Source organism: Dermacentor variabilis, chromosome 6 (genome assembly GCF_050947875.1).
Source record: "Dermacentor variabilis isolate Ectoservices chromosome 6, ASM5094787v1, whole genome shotgun sequence".
Taxonomy (NCBI): domain Eukaryota; kingdom Metazoa; phylum Arthropoda; class Arachnida; order Ixodida; family Ixodidae; genus Dermacentor; species Dermacentor variabilis.
In genome coordinates this window covers 76,957,849-76,975,315 of record NC_134573.1, presented here as the reverse complement: position 1 = coordinate 76,975,315, position 17,467 = coordinate 76,957,849, and the positions used below count along the sequence as shown (strand labels likewise).

The window sequence follows — 17,467 nt, the reverse complement described above, 5'->3', positions numbered from 1 at the left end:
AGCAAGTCAGCTATAATCCGGCAAATATGTATGTCTTAACATACAATTTATTCTTAAGTGAATTTCTAACTCTGTAACTAACGCATATTGTGGGTGTTCCACATTTTTAATGTCAGGCTTCAGGCACTGTTAAAAACAGGCTTGCATGAGCTATAAATGGAATCATTTAAGACATTCAGAGCAACCATTTATTTCTACTGTTCCCAAGTGCAGGCTAACGTTTAGCACAAATTACATATTAGGAGAACTTGCTACATCGGATTGCAGAGAACCACCCCATTGGAGGACATATTTGTGGGACAACTCTCGAGTAGGCTACGAAAATATAGTTCCAGATTCCCAAGCTTGAACAGTCATCGCTGCCGTTAGGATCAAGAAGTGATAACTATGTGCAGGGTATTGCACATTCGTGGGTTAGAAATGTATGCCTTACATGTATACGGCATAATAGTGATGGATATCCAAAGGACAGTGTTGTCGTGGTTTTTATAAGGGTCTCCTTTATAAAGAGAAACTTGTTTCGCGTTGTAAAACATAGAGGACTTAATAAATATTCCTTGGGATATATTTTCACTCAGGAAGCTGCAATTGATACGCTCGCCAGTGTGAGCTGAAGAAAGCATAAGGGATTGGCTTCAATTCCTAGTGGAGTCATTAAAAGCATTTGCGTGCATGAACGCTGAGCAGAAATTGGGCGAGGGAGTGCACAAACAGTGATAAATATTGCATATAAAGGAGGAATGAACTCATGCTTCCTTAAAGGCTCTTGGACTGCTTCTTCACATATATAACCCTAGCTCCTTCAAATTGCTACCTAAAGCTTCGGAATAAAGAAACGTAGATGAAAAAAATTAGCATCCTTGCGGTTCTTTTGTTTCACCATGGGGCCTTTTGCTTACCTTGCTGAAATGTAAGACCGTTTCTTATTCTTGTTCTAAACCTCGACAATGATGTCCAATCTCCCCAGCCGTTTTCTGACATTCGTCTATAGACAGAACTTTTTCCGATCTGGATATAGAATTCAGCCCAAAGTACTTCTGTACCATCCTCAACTCCTGCAGTTTATATTTGGCATGGATAGTAGTTTAGGAAATTCTATTTTTAAATGCTTCGCGTAGCATTGTTTCGTGTTTTCGAGAATATTTTGGCAGTCAACAAGCGCAAACTTTGTTTTCTTAGCTTGCGAGATGGATGGGTGACAATTTTTTTCGGTCAAACAGAAACATGAGCAGCAGGCGTGCCAACGCGAATGAGTGCAAAGACACCTTGGTGAAATAGGACGCGAAAATCTATGCACAATCCGCCTGCGAAAAAAGCGATCGACGCTGTTGTCTGGCGTTAAAAGCACTGACGTTTTCTTTAGGAGGATGTACAGCGTACAAGGCGGCATCAACTGAAACGCCTGGGAGTAAGCTGCCTTGTCGCGGAAGCTGGCACTTCGTTACCCTGCAGCGGCATTTCCAGTACATGGGTGTCCGGCGTCATTTGTTCTTCCTCTAATCAATCTGCTTGATGGCAGACAATATGCGAGCAGGACATAGCAGTGCATTCAGTAGACTTGAATTGTACAGTGCCGTCCGCACCACCTCGATAATGTTAGTGGCGAGCATTCGAAACGCTTAAAATTGAGAAAACACATTATCTACGGGAAAAACATTTATCGAAAACGGGTTCAGACTAGTTTAAATGTCCTTACCGGTATCGCTACTCTAGGTCGAGCAAGAGAGGCGGACCCTCGGAACATACGGCCACGAGACGAAAAGCTTTATAGACTTTCTGTAGATACAGCAAGTAATAGTGTACAGTTAGCGGTGCCGACGGGCACACCGTATTGACGGGGCGGCTGCTACCGACTCTCTCTTTAGAATGGGCCAGTTCTCACTTAAAGCCCTTTGGCGATCCATTGTCGGCAGGAACGAGGCAGGGCATGTGCGGACGTCACCCGCGTCACATTATTTTTTTGTCGCTGCAGCAGGGTTGGTGCGGCGCGTAACCGGATTCCTCAGTTCGACCCATGGGGAGGTGTCGGTGGTTCGTGGGGCTTTGCAGGCTGCGAGTCACAAGGGCAACCGCTTCAGAAGAACGAGGGCGGGGGGGGGGGAGAGAGAGCACCCGTTAACGCCATGATAGGAACACAGTGTGGCACAACCCAGCGTAAGTACGCCCCATACCTTACATAACGGCCCCAATATTTCAGAAGCAAGTGCGCCACTAAGCGCAGTATGGGCGTAAAATGCGGGACAAGCTGCCGCACAAAACCGCACGACGTCACACTTCCCTGGCTTCACCTGCACCCGGCACGGCTGCCAGTGAAGCAGCATCCGTGAAAACACAGCAGAAACTTGTCTCCTCTCTATAAGCTTTATAACTCGGCGAAAGATGTGCTACGAGTAGATGAGTAACTAGCATCATACACCAAGAGCTACCCATAAATGAGTACGATGTTTTCGTTATAGATATATCCGCAATCACTTGTCTTGTACAACAGTATTCGCTTCGCACCTGCAGTATCATTAGATTAGACTATTGAACATTAGATTTGGCAACTGCATCTAAGAAGCTTGGATGAGAGATTTAAAACGTAGTTAAGTTTTGGAATAGGCTAAGGATCACGTGGAGAAGAATCTCGGGAAAAAAAAGGTCATCATGTTTCACTGTTATCATTGGTAAGGCTTCTTGGGGAAACGTTGCTTTTTCTTCTATTGCCATAACGAAATAGGAATGTGTTATACGCACGCGTTCATAGGGTGGTCTTTAGAATACATTGCCATGGGATAATTTGATTTTCTCTTCAATAAACATAGAATGGCGTTAGCCTTGTACAAACGAGATGTTCAACGGCAACAAAGCATTGTTTAGCCTGATTCTAGTTGGAGGGTGCAAACATTTGAAGTCTGGGGCACAAAACGCACGAATAATGCATATTATCTTTTAGGCCTAAATGCCCAACACTCATGTTGTATTTTACAAAATGACTTGAGGTAAGCTCTTGGAATCTATTCATCAGATAACTTACAGTTGTAATTATATCACTTGTGTTATAAACACATGTAAGATACTTCAAATATGCAGTCTAAATTTTGTAACCGCGTCGGCTCATTATAAACATATCATGCTTGTTTTTAATTGTTTTTGGCGAAACATTTAGAACTCCTCGTGAAAAGTTTATATTTTCTGTTGCAAATTCCCAATGCTAGCAAGAATATCCATTCGCAATTTCGAAATAAATAGAGTTTGCCATATATTTTACAACCTAAATTCAAATGCGAAAGCAGAGGAGTAGAGAAAGGCACTTATAAGACATGAGTCTGTTATTTGCGTAAGAACAATATTTAAGAAGATATCAATACTTCTTTTTCTCTCCAGCTCTCTAGTCGATAACATGGATGGCTTCTTTGGGAAATGCCTCTTCGTGGTCGTTGCTGCCACACTCGGTAAGATTATCTCAATTTGACGGAGGTGGATGCCCACCCCTAAGGGAAATGGTGACAGGGTTTGCGAAATTTGTTGTACAAAAGCTTCATTTTGTATGAGTTCGTGGTGATATTTAATTTTATGTATATTATTTATTTATTTCAAGATACTGGCAACCCCTTGACAGGGTTATTCCATCAGTGAGGTACATGAAGAAGGAGTAATAATAGTAATTGTTAGGGGAAGGAATGCTAAACAAGTAGAAATAAGAAGAAAAAGTATACGTAACACAGTAAGAATGAATACGAGTATTGACAAGCATGCAATAGAAAAACAGATAATCACATGGAGAATAAAAATAAATGACATCATGCGGAAAAGTACGTATTGAGTCATGTAACATCTCAAGGAAATCATCAATTCTTTGCTGTTCGAATACAAGACGGTCAAGAATATTCCATTACCGAGTGGATCTCGGGAGAAAAGAATAATAGAATGTATTGTTATTGCAAAAACCTTCCTTGGAACGTGAGATCATGTGTATGACGCAGGTGTCTTGTTTGTTTGGTTTCGACATATCTTGCGTGGTCTATCTTAAAATAGTTGTGGAGTAGGATCTATAAAACTTCAGGCGGTGAATTTTAGCTCCACTTTGGAGTGAGGCCAATACCTACACGGCGTAGCAATTCTGTCAAGGATTGAAGGCGTCGATAGCGGTTAAAAACAACTATATTCGCTTTACGCTGCACGCTTTTAAGCATGCTGATACCGCTACTTGTGGAGAGGAACCAGATTATATTGGCGCATTCGAGCATCGGTCGGACAGATGTGGTGTACCCTAAAAGGTTAGTGTCAAGGTCAGCGTGCTGCAGCATCCGCTTAAGGAAAAACAATTTTTTCATTGCTTTCGAGGTTTTAGCTTCCGTATTAACTGCTCAACGGCAGTGTTATTATTTCACCAAGATATTTGTACCGGCTTACATTTCGGAGCGTGACGTTATTAAATCCATAGGGAAAGCCTAAGCTTCTTTTCTTTTTCTAATTGACATCGCAGCTGTTTTGTCTGAATTGATCACCATTTGCCAGTTAGAGCACCAACTTACTGCTTCATTCAGGGTATTCGTCACTGTAGCTTTTAACCTCTTTATACAGTATGCAGTCGTCTGCAAATAGCCTAATATTTGCGTTAATGTTCACTGCCAGATCATTTATAAACAATAGAAATAATATCGGTACCAAGACGGATCCTTGGGGCACAACGGATGTGGCATTTATCGTGTCAGAAACGTGCTCATTGCATTGCACAAATTGTTGGCGGCCGGATTAATGTCTTGATATCCATCCAGTCATTGGCCCATTCCCAAGTTTGCGGACCAGCTGGAAAACTAGCCTTTCATGGGAAACCTGATCAAACGCCTTTGAGAAATCCATAAAAATTATGTGAATTTGAGAGTATTCGTTAATGCATTGGGCCAAGTCGTGCACAATCTCGACGACTTGCGTTACGGTCGATAGGCATCTCCGAAATCCGTGCTGCTTGGGGTGTAGCAGATCCTTGTATTCGGAAACTTTGTGATGAATTTGTGGACAATAGGCTCGCGTATTTTACACCTGGTACACGTCAAGGAAATTGGCGTGTAGTTTGATGGGATCGTCTTGTCACCCGATTTATACACTGTGATTACTTTCGCGACTTTCCATTCAGAAGGAACCTGGGAATCCTGGATAGAGTTTCTGAATATTAAGCGTTTAAACTTACTAACTGGCTCGGCATACCATTTGAGAAAAGCGTCCGGTTTTCCGTCTAGGTCACAGCTCTTGTTTCATCAAGGTTTAATATAAGACACAGTATAGCACTGTCCTTTATTTCTGTGATTTCTAGTAATTAATTTTGGTAGATGGTATAATCGGAGTATGTTTCACTAGTCCATTATCTGTTGAAAAATCCTACTGGAAGTAGCGATTGAATTGATCCGCCTTATCTTTTGTTTCTATTGAAGGAGAAGCCTTTCTGTCGCTATGTTTACCATTTACGTAATGCCAAAATTTTGCTCGGGATGTTTCCATGAACTAGGATAGAGTGTTACTATAATAGTGCACTATGGAAACGCCTATTTTCTTTTTCAATGTTTTAGATAACACGGAAATCTGTGCGCTGTAATTACCGGCTAGACCAGACCTCCTAGCTTTCCTCTGCCAACTAATTTTACGTTTAACGTGAATCCATGGGTTATAATTTCTTTTAAGTTTGCGCTCTAGTGGGAAAACATTTTCAGTACAATGCATGACCTGTGCTTTGAATTGCAACCATATATGATCTATTGATGAGTTTTTATCCAAGCAAAGACCTGAAAATTCGATAAACTTGTGAATGAGATATGTGATTATTGCATCGTTGTCAGCTCTGTTGAATGCAAGAACTTGTTTACAGGGCCGTAGTTCGTACAAGACCAGGTAGAGAAAGTCTGCATAGGACTAAGCTATGATCGGATATGCCGTCTAAGATTTCACTGCCTGACTGGTCGTTCAGGAAATGGTCACTAAGAAGAACAACGTCTAGAATAGAACTAAATTTACCATGGATACAGGTTGCTACGAGTACCAGTTGGTTGAGCTCAAAGTTGAACAACTTATCCAATATGACGTCATTTGCAGCACCTCGCACTTTCTTGACGACCATTCCATTTCAGGCAGGTTAAGATCACCAGCCATGATCATTTCGCCATTCGTCAAGTCATGATGCATATAATCCAGAAGAAGTTCGATGTAGTTTGTCTCAGCATTAGGTGGTCTGTAGCTAACTCCTATAAATATGTATCCTTTCTGCAGCTTTATTTTGCCCCACACCACCTGGCTTCATTTTCTGGCTTATCTGGCAAAACGGTGCATTGTTAGTTCTTTCTTAAAGAAAAGTATCTTTTCTTAAAGAAAAGATATCACGAGCTGCCGCACAGCCGGCTGTAAACAGTAACTATCACCTTGACGCACACAGGCCTATACATTCATGCGCTCACTCAGGCGCCTTGCCTGCGGTGACAGCGACTGGAATCGGCAGCCGAGCACGCTTGGTGTCCACGAGTGTGCGCCCTGCTATACGTATTTGTATAAAACTCAGTTGTTACGTTGGAACAGGCAAAAATTAGCGACTGTGTCTGTAAGCGTTCCTTCCCCGCAGAGCTTTTATTTCTTCTTATTGGCGATCGTGCAACAGGGCAATCCTCAAGCGAGAGAGACCGCCATCACATAAGATTAAAAGAAGATATGTTTTCCTTGCTCCTTGTAAACCGCTTTCATGTTCTTTATTGACTACGATTTGTCACACCGTGCATTTGTGTTTCGGAGCACATGACACCATTGACAAGGGGACATGTTCTAGGAGCTGTCTTTACAAGTTGATGTTCTATCTTCGCACAACTGGAGAGTTTAAATTGAGACTGAATGAATACCCTCTCTTCTAATTTCAACTGTAACAGTTGAAAGACGATGGCTCTAAATATCCAGGCATATATAAATATTTCAGTGTTTCCTCTTTATTTCTTCTCCCCTTTTGTATCATACAAGCGAACCACCACTTGTAATTTTTTCCTTTGCAGCTGCACTGATTATGACCCCAAACGAAGTTGGCGCAATCCCACCTTTCATCCTTGACAATATTATAAAGACAATGGGCCGAGACGAAGAAAACGTCGAGTAGCCAAGCATCAGTCTTCGTGATACAGTGTGGGCGATCTGCATTCCATTGGCGACGCCTGCTTCGTGGCGGAAGAAAATGAATGAAACAACAAATGGCCTGACATGAATAAACTAGACATCGTTGGAGGCAAACTTTCTATTTGGTGCCGAATGTCACTTTTTTAATTTGCTTTCATGTAGTCGCTCTTAAGCGCTTCTACGCATGGAGTTCATAGTCTCCTGCTTCGTCGCATTTCAAATGAGTCTTCCATTCTTACAAATGATACAACGGATTTTCATTTTGTTATTTTCATCTAACCGCAGTTATACTCAAAGCGAATTTTCGCCGTCTTCATATAGGTATATAATCAAGTATATGCGCGCTATTTGTTCTCTTATTGCAACATTGAGCTAGAGAACCACAGAAGAAGGCACCTTCGAAGCCCCATAGTAATCAAGTCCAAGAATTCTGGACATTCGCCTTCAAAACCTCACTGCAATACACAAGTGTAAGTCAATTGCAATTCGCCTAAGTTATTTTTTACAGTATAGGCCAAGGATTAAAAAGTTCGAACTGACTACAAAGCGAGGACAATTTTTTGTATCAAGATATTCATTCATGAAACTTATAGTCGGAATATTGGTGGTGCGTTAAAGTGGTTTTTTGGTCAGGGATGAGCGATGAATTGACATGAGAGGAGCAAATCGTTGAGCACCCTCCCTGCAGAGGGCCACATTGATCAGAAGCATCAAATTTGATCCTTAGAGCTATTTATTACAGCTGGGGTAAGACCGGTAATGGCAGAGGGAGGGTTATGCATCTGTTTACATACGTAGGTTATTTAGAGGCACCCGAGGCAGCAATGCGTGGGCACGTCTTGAACGTGCCTCTGTTTTCTTCTCTGCACGTGTGTGCACGTGTATTTGTAAGCAGGGTTGCGACTCCGTATTTGCGTTTGTAAGCGCGCGAGTGCGAGTATGCGTGTGTGAGCGTTCGAGGCGTGTGTGCATGCCTGCATTTCCGTGTGCGGGCGCGAGTATGCGCCTGTATTGCACGTATGCGTGCGTTTGGGGTGTAGGCTAAGAGCGTTTGAATGTGTACGTGTGCCAACGTGTGTACCTGTTTCGGCATGCACGCCTGCGAACAAATGTCGGCATGTTTGTGTGCGCGTGCATGTCTGTGTGTGTGTGCTGTGTGTGTGTGTGCATGTAAGGTAGACAGAGAGTTTATGTGTACGTGCGAGGGAGAAAGAGAGTTTGTGTATGAGGGAGCTAGTGTGTGACTGTGTGTGGGTGCAAAGGAGATAGAGAGACTCTGTTTGCATGCAAGTGAGAGAGAGTTTGTGGTGGAGCGACAGATAATGTGTGTTAGTATCTGTGTGCGCGCACGTACGAGTGAGAGTCACTGTGTGTGCGAGGGACAGAGGATCGCGTTCTGTGAGTATGTGTTTGTGTATGCGAGTGGGAAAAAGATCGTGTGCGCGTGCGAGTGGCTCCATATTTGCATTACATGCACGCGAGTGCGTGCCTGCATTTGCGTGTACGTGCGCGTTTCGTGAGCTTGTGGTGCATACATGGGCGCGTGTGAAACCGTACATGTGCGAAAGTGTTCGTGTTTCAGCATGCATGCGCACGGACAAATGTGTGCGTGTTTGTGCGCGTATGGATACCTATGCGTGCGTATTTTCTGCTGTGTGCCTGCCCGCACGCGAAGCAGAGAAGATAAATTCGTCTGCGTGCCTGTGTGTATGCGAGGCAGAGAGTGTGTTGGCGCGAGGGTGAGTGTGTGTGCTTGTGCCTTCGCATACGAGGGGATAGTGTGTGTGTGTGTGTGATTGTTTATAGGTGTGAGCGAACACTTTCCGTCTTACACCTACTCTTGGAAACACATGTAGAGATCATATAAAGCCATATTTCAATTCATGACTTAAGAACGAATGACACGGAATTTATAGCGTTATCTCTTTCTGAAACAGTAACATATCAAAAAGGAAGTGCTGTGGCGTCGGTATTACCGCACTTGACTGGCACGGTCGAGCGAAAAGCTGTTAAGTGGTTCACTTTCATTATCATGCTTCCGTCGGAGGCCGCGCAATGTGTCGCGCACATTAATACCCTAAATATGCACTATAATTGAATGGCGCATCATTTCTGTTACCAAGCAAGCTTTCGGCAGCGCACATCCGTTGCTACATTTCCATTTGAACTTTTATCTGCTTGCATTCGGAAACAGAATGTGCATAAATATGGAGAGTCGTGTGGACTCAATATGCTCATCGAGTAGCACCAATGCTGGCGATATCACAAAGACAGGAAACGGTCAGGTCGATGTTGCCGACGGTATTTTTCTATATCAGTTACGCTATCAGAAAGCATTTAATCCGAAGTATTACTATTAGCTTGTTAAGGAGCATTTTTATTAAACACGTGTTCGCTCAGGTACAAAATCTTGAAGAAGGGCTCTAAACTGCTCCTTTGCGTTAGCCACTGGAGATTATTTATTTATTGGTTGCTTCATTCACATAGCTTCGTAAATTACGCACACAACTGATAAAGTTCTTCCATATTCGGAGGTTACTATCTGAACACTGGATTGAAAACAAGGTCCCCAATATTTACGTTGGTCTATTTCTTACAATTTGGGGCCGTTAAACATTGCCGCCAGTATATTCATGGTGCAATATTCTTCTCATGTTGCAGGTGCGTTTGCTTCGACAGGTATTCTTGGCGGAATTCAAGTTCATGAACTCAGAACACATGTGCGCAACTGTGCACCTCTTGCTTTACAATGGGCAATCTTACTTTATGCAAAAATACCGGTACACCAAAAAAAGTGTGCGGGAACATTGTCAGCACTCTCGTATAACTTTCTGAGCATTGGAAGCATGAAGCTTGGTTTCCCGGCGTCAGTTGGGGTTTACTCGCGCAGTGGACCCATGTGCAATTTCGCTTGTGTCGTCAATTTCCTTAGTTGTCTTCTCCTGAGCGTTGACGTTGAGTCTAAACCAGGCCGCAGGAGACCGGCGTCTGAAACTGGCAAACCTGACGAATCCCAAGGAAGGGTTCTTAACGCACTTGAGACATTGGCTGAGCTGGCAACGTGGAGTTGCGATAATCCTTGTCTTGTGAACCTTCTCTCCGATTTTGTTGCTTGTGAGAAAGGAATGTCGCAAGGCATATCTGAAGTCAAAAATGCTGTGGATACAGGTTTGGTGCCTTGGAATTGAGTGTGGGTCTTGAAACCTCATGGTCGAAGGCACTAGGTGATCGAGACTCTGATCAGCTTCGTTCTCAGGCGGCTTGCCTAAAGCGCACTGTTGCCGAAATAACTGCCAAATATGACGATCTTGAACGCCGCTCACCGAGAAATAACATAATTCTTCGTGGCATACCAGAAGATATTAACGAGTAGTATGTTCAATTATACTCTAAGGCTGTGAACGTTTTCAGTAATCTTTCGCTTGACTGTCCGCGTATTGAACGCTTCCATAGGTTGGGCAGAATGCGTCCTGGGCGTTCACGCCCAATCTTTTTTAACATTGCTTGATGTCAGCGATAAGCTAGTGATGCTGAAAAACGCTTATAAGCTCAAGATTTGCGGTATGAAACTTTCCTAAGATTTTTCGTCCAGCGTACGCGCAGTACGTAAAAAGCTATGGGACGCTTCTGTTGACAAACGCAATAACGGCTTGTTTACAAAAAAAGTGTTTTGATCATTAATTTATAGATAACGTTCCTTACAACTGCGACGGTGCCTCAAATAGTCGCGTAAGAGGTCCAGGTTTTGATTCTAGCGCAAGATTTCCAGATGTTTTCCTTCCCTCGCATATTCCGCCATTAGTGCCTCTATTTGTAGAGCAATAATTACGTTTTCTTTGTCCCATAACCTGATACAATTAGTTGACAAGATTACACGGCAGCACTCGATACCGGACTTAGCGTTTATTAGTGACAGTCTTGCTACTTTAGGTTTTAACACTCATATCCTGGCAGAAATCTCGGAACATGGCACAGTTCTCGTACACTATAACTATCCTATCCCACATGAACGCGTTAGCTATTCCAGCTATTCCACATTTCACTATTTTAACAAGGCTGACGATAGGTCTATCACTGATACCCTTGCAGATAACATTGACCATTATTTGTCCCTCAGTACCGAATGTCCTGTTGACAGACTTGTAGGTCCGTTAGAGTCGCTACTGAAATATTGCATCAAGAACTAGGCTCCAATAAAAGCAAATGAGATAAGTAATTAACTTCCTTGGATTAACTAGGATATCCTGCACCGGTCATGCCGTGCTGGTAGACTGTGTAAATCAAAGTATTCTATTCCGGCGCAAATGCCTAAGGTTTTGTTTTTCTGTGCAGCGCCCACTAGTACCTAAATCATATCCTCACAGTTTCTGGAAATCAGTTTTACCTAGTTCAACCATGCAGAACCTCTTTCTAGAATAACGACGCCAATACTAACGACGCCACTGTAGTTACGAATGGTTTTAACTTGCACTTACACTTTGTTTTCACCTCGATAACATTGTAGTTCTAAAGCTTAGTTGTGATGCAGAAATTTATAAATTAGGCGATTTCGTAATAAGTTACGATGGTTTCTTAAACCTAACATTGAATCTCGATACAAGTCCGGTATTTGCATAAAGCAGGTGATGAACAACTTCTATCCAACTACAGGCCGATACCTCTCACATTCCAATCATGCGAGATGTTGTAGCACATTATTCCCAAACACATAATCGAATTTCTTAACTCTGATGATCTTGTATCATCTGCACACCATGATTTCCGTCGTGGCTATAGCACTATAACGCAATTAGTCCATTTTGTTCATGATATCGCTTCTAACCTAGCCATAGGTAACCAAGTGGATGCCGTCTTCATCCACTTCTCTAAAGCTTTTGACTCTGTGATTCATTCTAAAGTACTAGTAAAATTAAACATAATACTCAATAATTCCTCTCTTCTTTCTTGGATAGCCAGTTTTCTCCGTTATTTGCTCCCTTTACCTCAGTGGACTCACCTTCTCTCGACCTTACGTCAGTCGTTCCTCGGGGATGCGCGTGAATGTGACCGCGTATGATACAAATTTATTAACTTCAAGGTTGACCACCACCGTCTTGCGCAAACCCTTATGTCTTTCTGCACTTAGTGTAAAACGTGGCAGATGAACATCACCTGTAGTAAAACAGTCGCAACGTCACTTTCTAATAGATAGAGCCCCCCTCTCGTTCAATCACTCTCTGGATGGCATCCAACTTAAAGAGTGTTTCACTATAAATACTTTGATTTCATTCCAACCGAACGTCTCTTATGGTCCAAACATATTGAATATGTAAACCGGAAATCCATAAAAATTAAGTTATTTGCGCCGCACTTTACCTATGCACCCCATCGTTACTAAATTTAAGTGAAGTACAGATTATTATTCTTTTCAAGGAAAAATGGGGACCGGAATAAAATGCGGCAAGGCCTGACGTGGCCCCGGTGCACATACAGTTGGCAGTAACAATAGAAGGGCCAGAAAATGTACACAGAAGGTTCGACAAATATGTCAAAACAACGCTGCAATATACACAATGAAACGTAAAACATGTGCAAGGCAATGCGCAAGCCCTCAAAGTTGTACACCTACAAATACTATGCATACATGGCTGGTGAATTAGGACACGAAAAATGCGATTACAGTTAGAGTTAGAGATAAACGGTAGAATACTTTATTTACATTTGAATTTCTCCTTCAATCAAGCGTCGTTTTGTGTTTTTCTTGAACAGATTTTCAGATAAAATAAATTATCAGTAAAGAGAAATTTGTCGAACGCGTTGGGTACTTGAAAATTTAGCTTTTGTCTACCATAATTCGTGCGCTTTTGCGGAACTCGTAGTTTTACCTTACGAATTTTGAAAATTATTGTGCTGTCAAAAACATTGCAGAAACGGTTTCGATAAATGTATTGCAACAGCCGTAGGTAATACGCTTGGTCAGCTTATAGTATGCGATGTTCAACGAACAAGGGTTGTGTCTATAATTTTTGTGTTGCACCGTAATAGCCCTTAATAGCATGCAAGGCTCTTTTTTGTAGCAGTAGTAGTTTATCGTAATCCGAAGCTGCAGTCGTACACCATACATGATTACAATATGACAGTTTTGAGAAAAACAGTACATTATACATTGACACCTTTAAACAAAAGGCAAGTGTTTAGAAATCCTAAGAAGCAGACCAACATTTCTTCTTAGCCAATACGGAAGTTTCGAGATATCTACAGACCAAGGAACACTTTCATTAAACCAGACGACGAGAAATTCGATTATGTGTTTGTGAATGATGTGTTCTAACAACTTGCATGACTGGAATGTGGGAGGTATCTGCCTGTAGTTGGATAGAAGTTGTTCATCACCTGCTTTATAGAAAGGCCAGACTTGTGTTGAGATTCAAGGTTAGGTATAAGACACCATCGTAACTTATTACGAAATCGCCTAATTTATAATTTTCTCCATCATAACTAAGCTTTTGAACTACAAAGCTATCGAGGGCGAAAACATATTGTAAGTGCAAGTTAAAACCATTTATAACTACGGTGGCGTCGTTAGTATTGGCGTCGTTATTCTAGAAAGAGGTTCTGCGTGGTTGAACTAGGTAAAACTGATTTCCAGAAACTGCGAGGATTTGATTTAGGTAGTAGTGGGCGCTGGACAGAAAAACAGAACCGTAAGCATTTCTAGTATAAAAACGTAGTTCCTCCTTGGCTTTTTCAAAAGGAACGCGAAGCGCCGGAACAGAATGCTTTGATTTACACAGTCTACCGGAACGGCATGGCCGGTGCAGGATATCCTAGTTAATCCAAGTAAGTTTATTACTTATCTTATTTGCTTTTATTGGAGCATAGTTCTTGATGCAATATTTCAGTAACGACTCAAAAGAACCTACAAGTCTGTCAACAGGACATTCGGTACTGAGGGACAAATAATGGTGAATGTTATCTGCCAGAGTATGAGTGATAGACCCTATCTTCAGCCTTGTTAAAATAGTGAAATGTGGAATAGCTAACACGTTCATGTGGCATAGGACAGTTATAGTGTACGAGAACTGTGCCATGTTCCGAGATTTCTTCCAGGATATGAGTGTTAAAACCTAAAGTAGCAAGACTGTCACTAATAAACACTAAGTCAAGTATGGAGTGCTGCCGCGTATTCTTGTCAACTAATTGTTTCATGTTATGGGAGAAAGAAAACGTAATTAAGCCTCCCACGAAAGGACGTCGAGGGCTTGCCTCGCCGCCGCCTCGCGGGCGTGCTGGGCCGCCCAGGTTTGGTCGAGCTTATAAGCGTTTTTTAGCATCACTAGCTTATCGCCGAAATCAAGCAATGTTAAAGAACATAGGCCGGGAACGCCCAGGACGCATTCTGCCCAACCTATGGAAGCGTTCAATACGCGGACAGTCAAGCGAAAGCTTACTGAAATCGTTCACAACCTTAGAGTATAGTGGGACATACTACTCGTTATTATCTTCTGGTATGCCACGAAGAATTATGTTATTTCTCGGTGAGCGGCGTTCAAGATCGTCATATTTGGCAGTTATTTCGGCAACAGTGCGCTTTAGGGAAGCCGGCTTAGAACGAAGCTGATCAGAGTCTCGATCGATAGTGCTTCGACCATGAGGTTTCGAGACCAGCCACATGCAATTCCAAGGCACCAAACGTGTATCCACAGCATTTTTGACACCAGATATGCCTTGCGACATTCTTTTCTCACTAGCAACAAAATCGGAGAGAACGTTCACAAGACAAGGATTATCGCAACTCCACAGTGCCAGCTCGGCCAATGTCTCAAGTGCGTTTAGAACTCTTCCTTGGGATTCGTCAGGTTTGCCAGTTTCAGGCGCCGGTCTCGTGCAGCCTGGGTTACACTCAACGTCATCGCTCAGGATAAGGCAGCTAAGAAAATTGACAACATAAGCGAACTTGCCCATGGGTCTACTACGCGAGTAAATCCCAAATGACGCCAGGAAACCAAGCTTCATCCTTCTAATGCTCAGAAATTTATACGAGAGTGCTGACAATGTTCCCGCACACTTTTTTTGGTGTACCGGTATTTTTGCATAAAGTAAGATTGCCCATTGTAAAGCAAGAGGTGCAAAGTTGCGCACATGTGTTCTGAGTTCATGAACGTGAATTCCGCCAAGAATATCTGCCCAAGAAATCGCACCTGGTACATAAGAAGAATATTGCATCATGAATATACTGGCGGTATTGTTTAATGGCCCCAAATTGTAAGAAATAGACCAACGTAATATTGGTGACCTTGTTTTCAATCCAGTGTTCAGATGGTAACCCCCGAATATGGAAGAACTTGATCAATTCTGTGCGTAATTCACGAAGCTACGTGAATGAAGCAACCAATAAATAAATAATCTCCAGTGGCTAACGCAAAGGAGCGGTTTAGAGCCCTTCTCCAAGATTTTGTAGCTGAGCGAACACGTGTTTAATAAAAATGCTCCTTTACAAGTTAATAGCAATACTTCGGATTAAACGCTTTTTGAAAGCGTAACTGATATAGAAGAATACCGTCGGCCACATCCACCTGACTGCTTGTTGTCATTGAGATATCGCCAGCATTGGTGCCACTCGATGAGCATATTGAGTGCAAACGACTCTCCATATTTATGCACATTCTGTTTCCGAATGCAAGCAGATAAAAGTTCAAATGGAAATGTAGCAACGGATGTGCGCTGCCGAAAGCTTGCTTGGTAACAGAAATGATGCGCCATTCAATTATAGTGCATATTTAGGGTATTAATGTGCGCGACACATTGCGCGGCCTCCGACGGAAGCATGATAATGAAAGTGAACCACTTAACAGCTTTTCGCTCGACCGTGCCGGTCAAGTGCGGTAATACTGACGCCACAGCACTTCCTTTTTGGTCTGTTACTGTTTCAGAAAGAGAGAACGCTATAAATGCCGTGTCATTCGTTCTTAAGTCATGAATTTAAATATGGCTTTATATGATCTCTACACGTGTTTCCAAGAGTAGGTGTAAGACGGAAAGTGTTCGCTTACACCTATAAACAATCACACACACACACACACTAACGCCTCGTATGCAAAGGCACAAGTACACACACTCACCCTCGCGCCAACACACTCTCTGCCTCGCATACACACAGGCACGCAGACGAATTTATCTTCTGTGCTTCGCGTGCGGGCAGGCACCCAGCAGAAAATACGCACGCAAAGGTATCCATACGCGCACAAACACGTACACATTTGTCCGTGCGCATGTATGCTCAAACACGAACACTTTCACACATGCACGCTTTCACACGCGCCCATGTATGCATCACAAGCTCACGAAACGCGCACGTACGCGCAAATGCAGGCACGCACTCGCGTGCATGTAATGCAAATATGGAGCCACTCGCACGCCCCCACGCTCTTTTTCCCACTCGCATACAGAAACACATACTCACAGAACGAGATCCTCTGTCCCTCGCACACACAGTGACTCTCACTCGTACGTGCGCGCGCACAGATACTAACACACATTATCGCTCCACCACAAACTCTCTCTCGCTCGAATGCACACAGATTCTATCTCCTTCGCACGCACACAGTCACACACTCGCTCCCTCATACACAAACTCTCTTTCTCCCTCGCACGTACACATAAACTCACTGTCTACCTTACATGCACACACACACACACAGACATGCATGCGCACACAAACATGCCGACATTTGTTCGCAGGCGTGCATGCCGAAACAGGAACACACACTGGCACACGTACACATTCACACGCTCTTAAGCCTACACCGCAAACGCACGCATACGTGCAATACAGGCGCGTACTCGCGCCCGCACACGGAAATGCAGGCATGCACACACGCCTCGAACGCTCACACACGCATACTCGCACTCGCGCGCTTACAAACGCCAATACGGAGGCGCGCGCCCGCTTACAAATACACGTGAACACACCTGCAGAGAATAAAACACAGGCACGATCAAGACGGGCCCACGCATTGCTGCCTCGGCTGCCTCTAAAAAACCTGCGCATGTCAACAGACGCATAACCCTCCCTCTGCTATTACCGGTCTTACTTCAGCTATAATAACTAGCTCCAAGGAAAAAAATTTGGTGCTTCTGATCAATGTGCCCTCAGCAGGGAGGGTGCTCAATGATTTGCTCCTCTCATGTGAATTCATCGCTCATCCCTGACCAAAAAACTACTTCAACGCACCACCAATATTCCGACAATAAGGTTCGGTAATGAATATTTTGATACAAAGAATTATCCTCGCTTTGTAGTCAGTTCGAACTTTTTAATCCTTGGCCGATACTGTAAAAAATGACTTAGGCAAATTGCATT

General features: G+C 43.1%; 1 long non-coding RNA gene across 1 annotated transcript in view; it reads left to right on the top strand.

The window, feature by feature from the left end:
* Positions 1 to 17,467, top strand: part of LOC142584232 (uncharacterized) — a 49,783-nt gene that overhangs the window by 5,899 nt on the left and 26,417 nt on the right. The gene's annotated exons all lie outside the window — the stretch shown is intronic.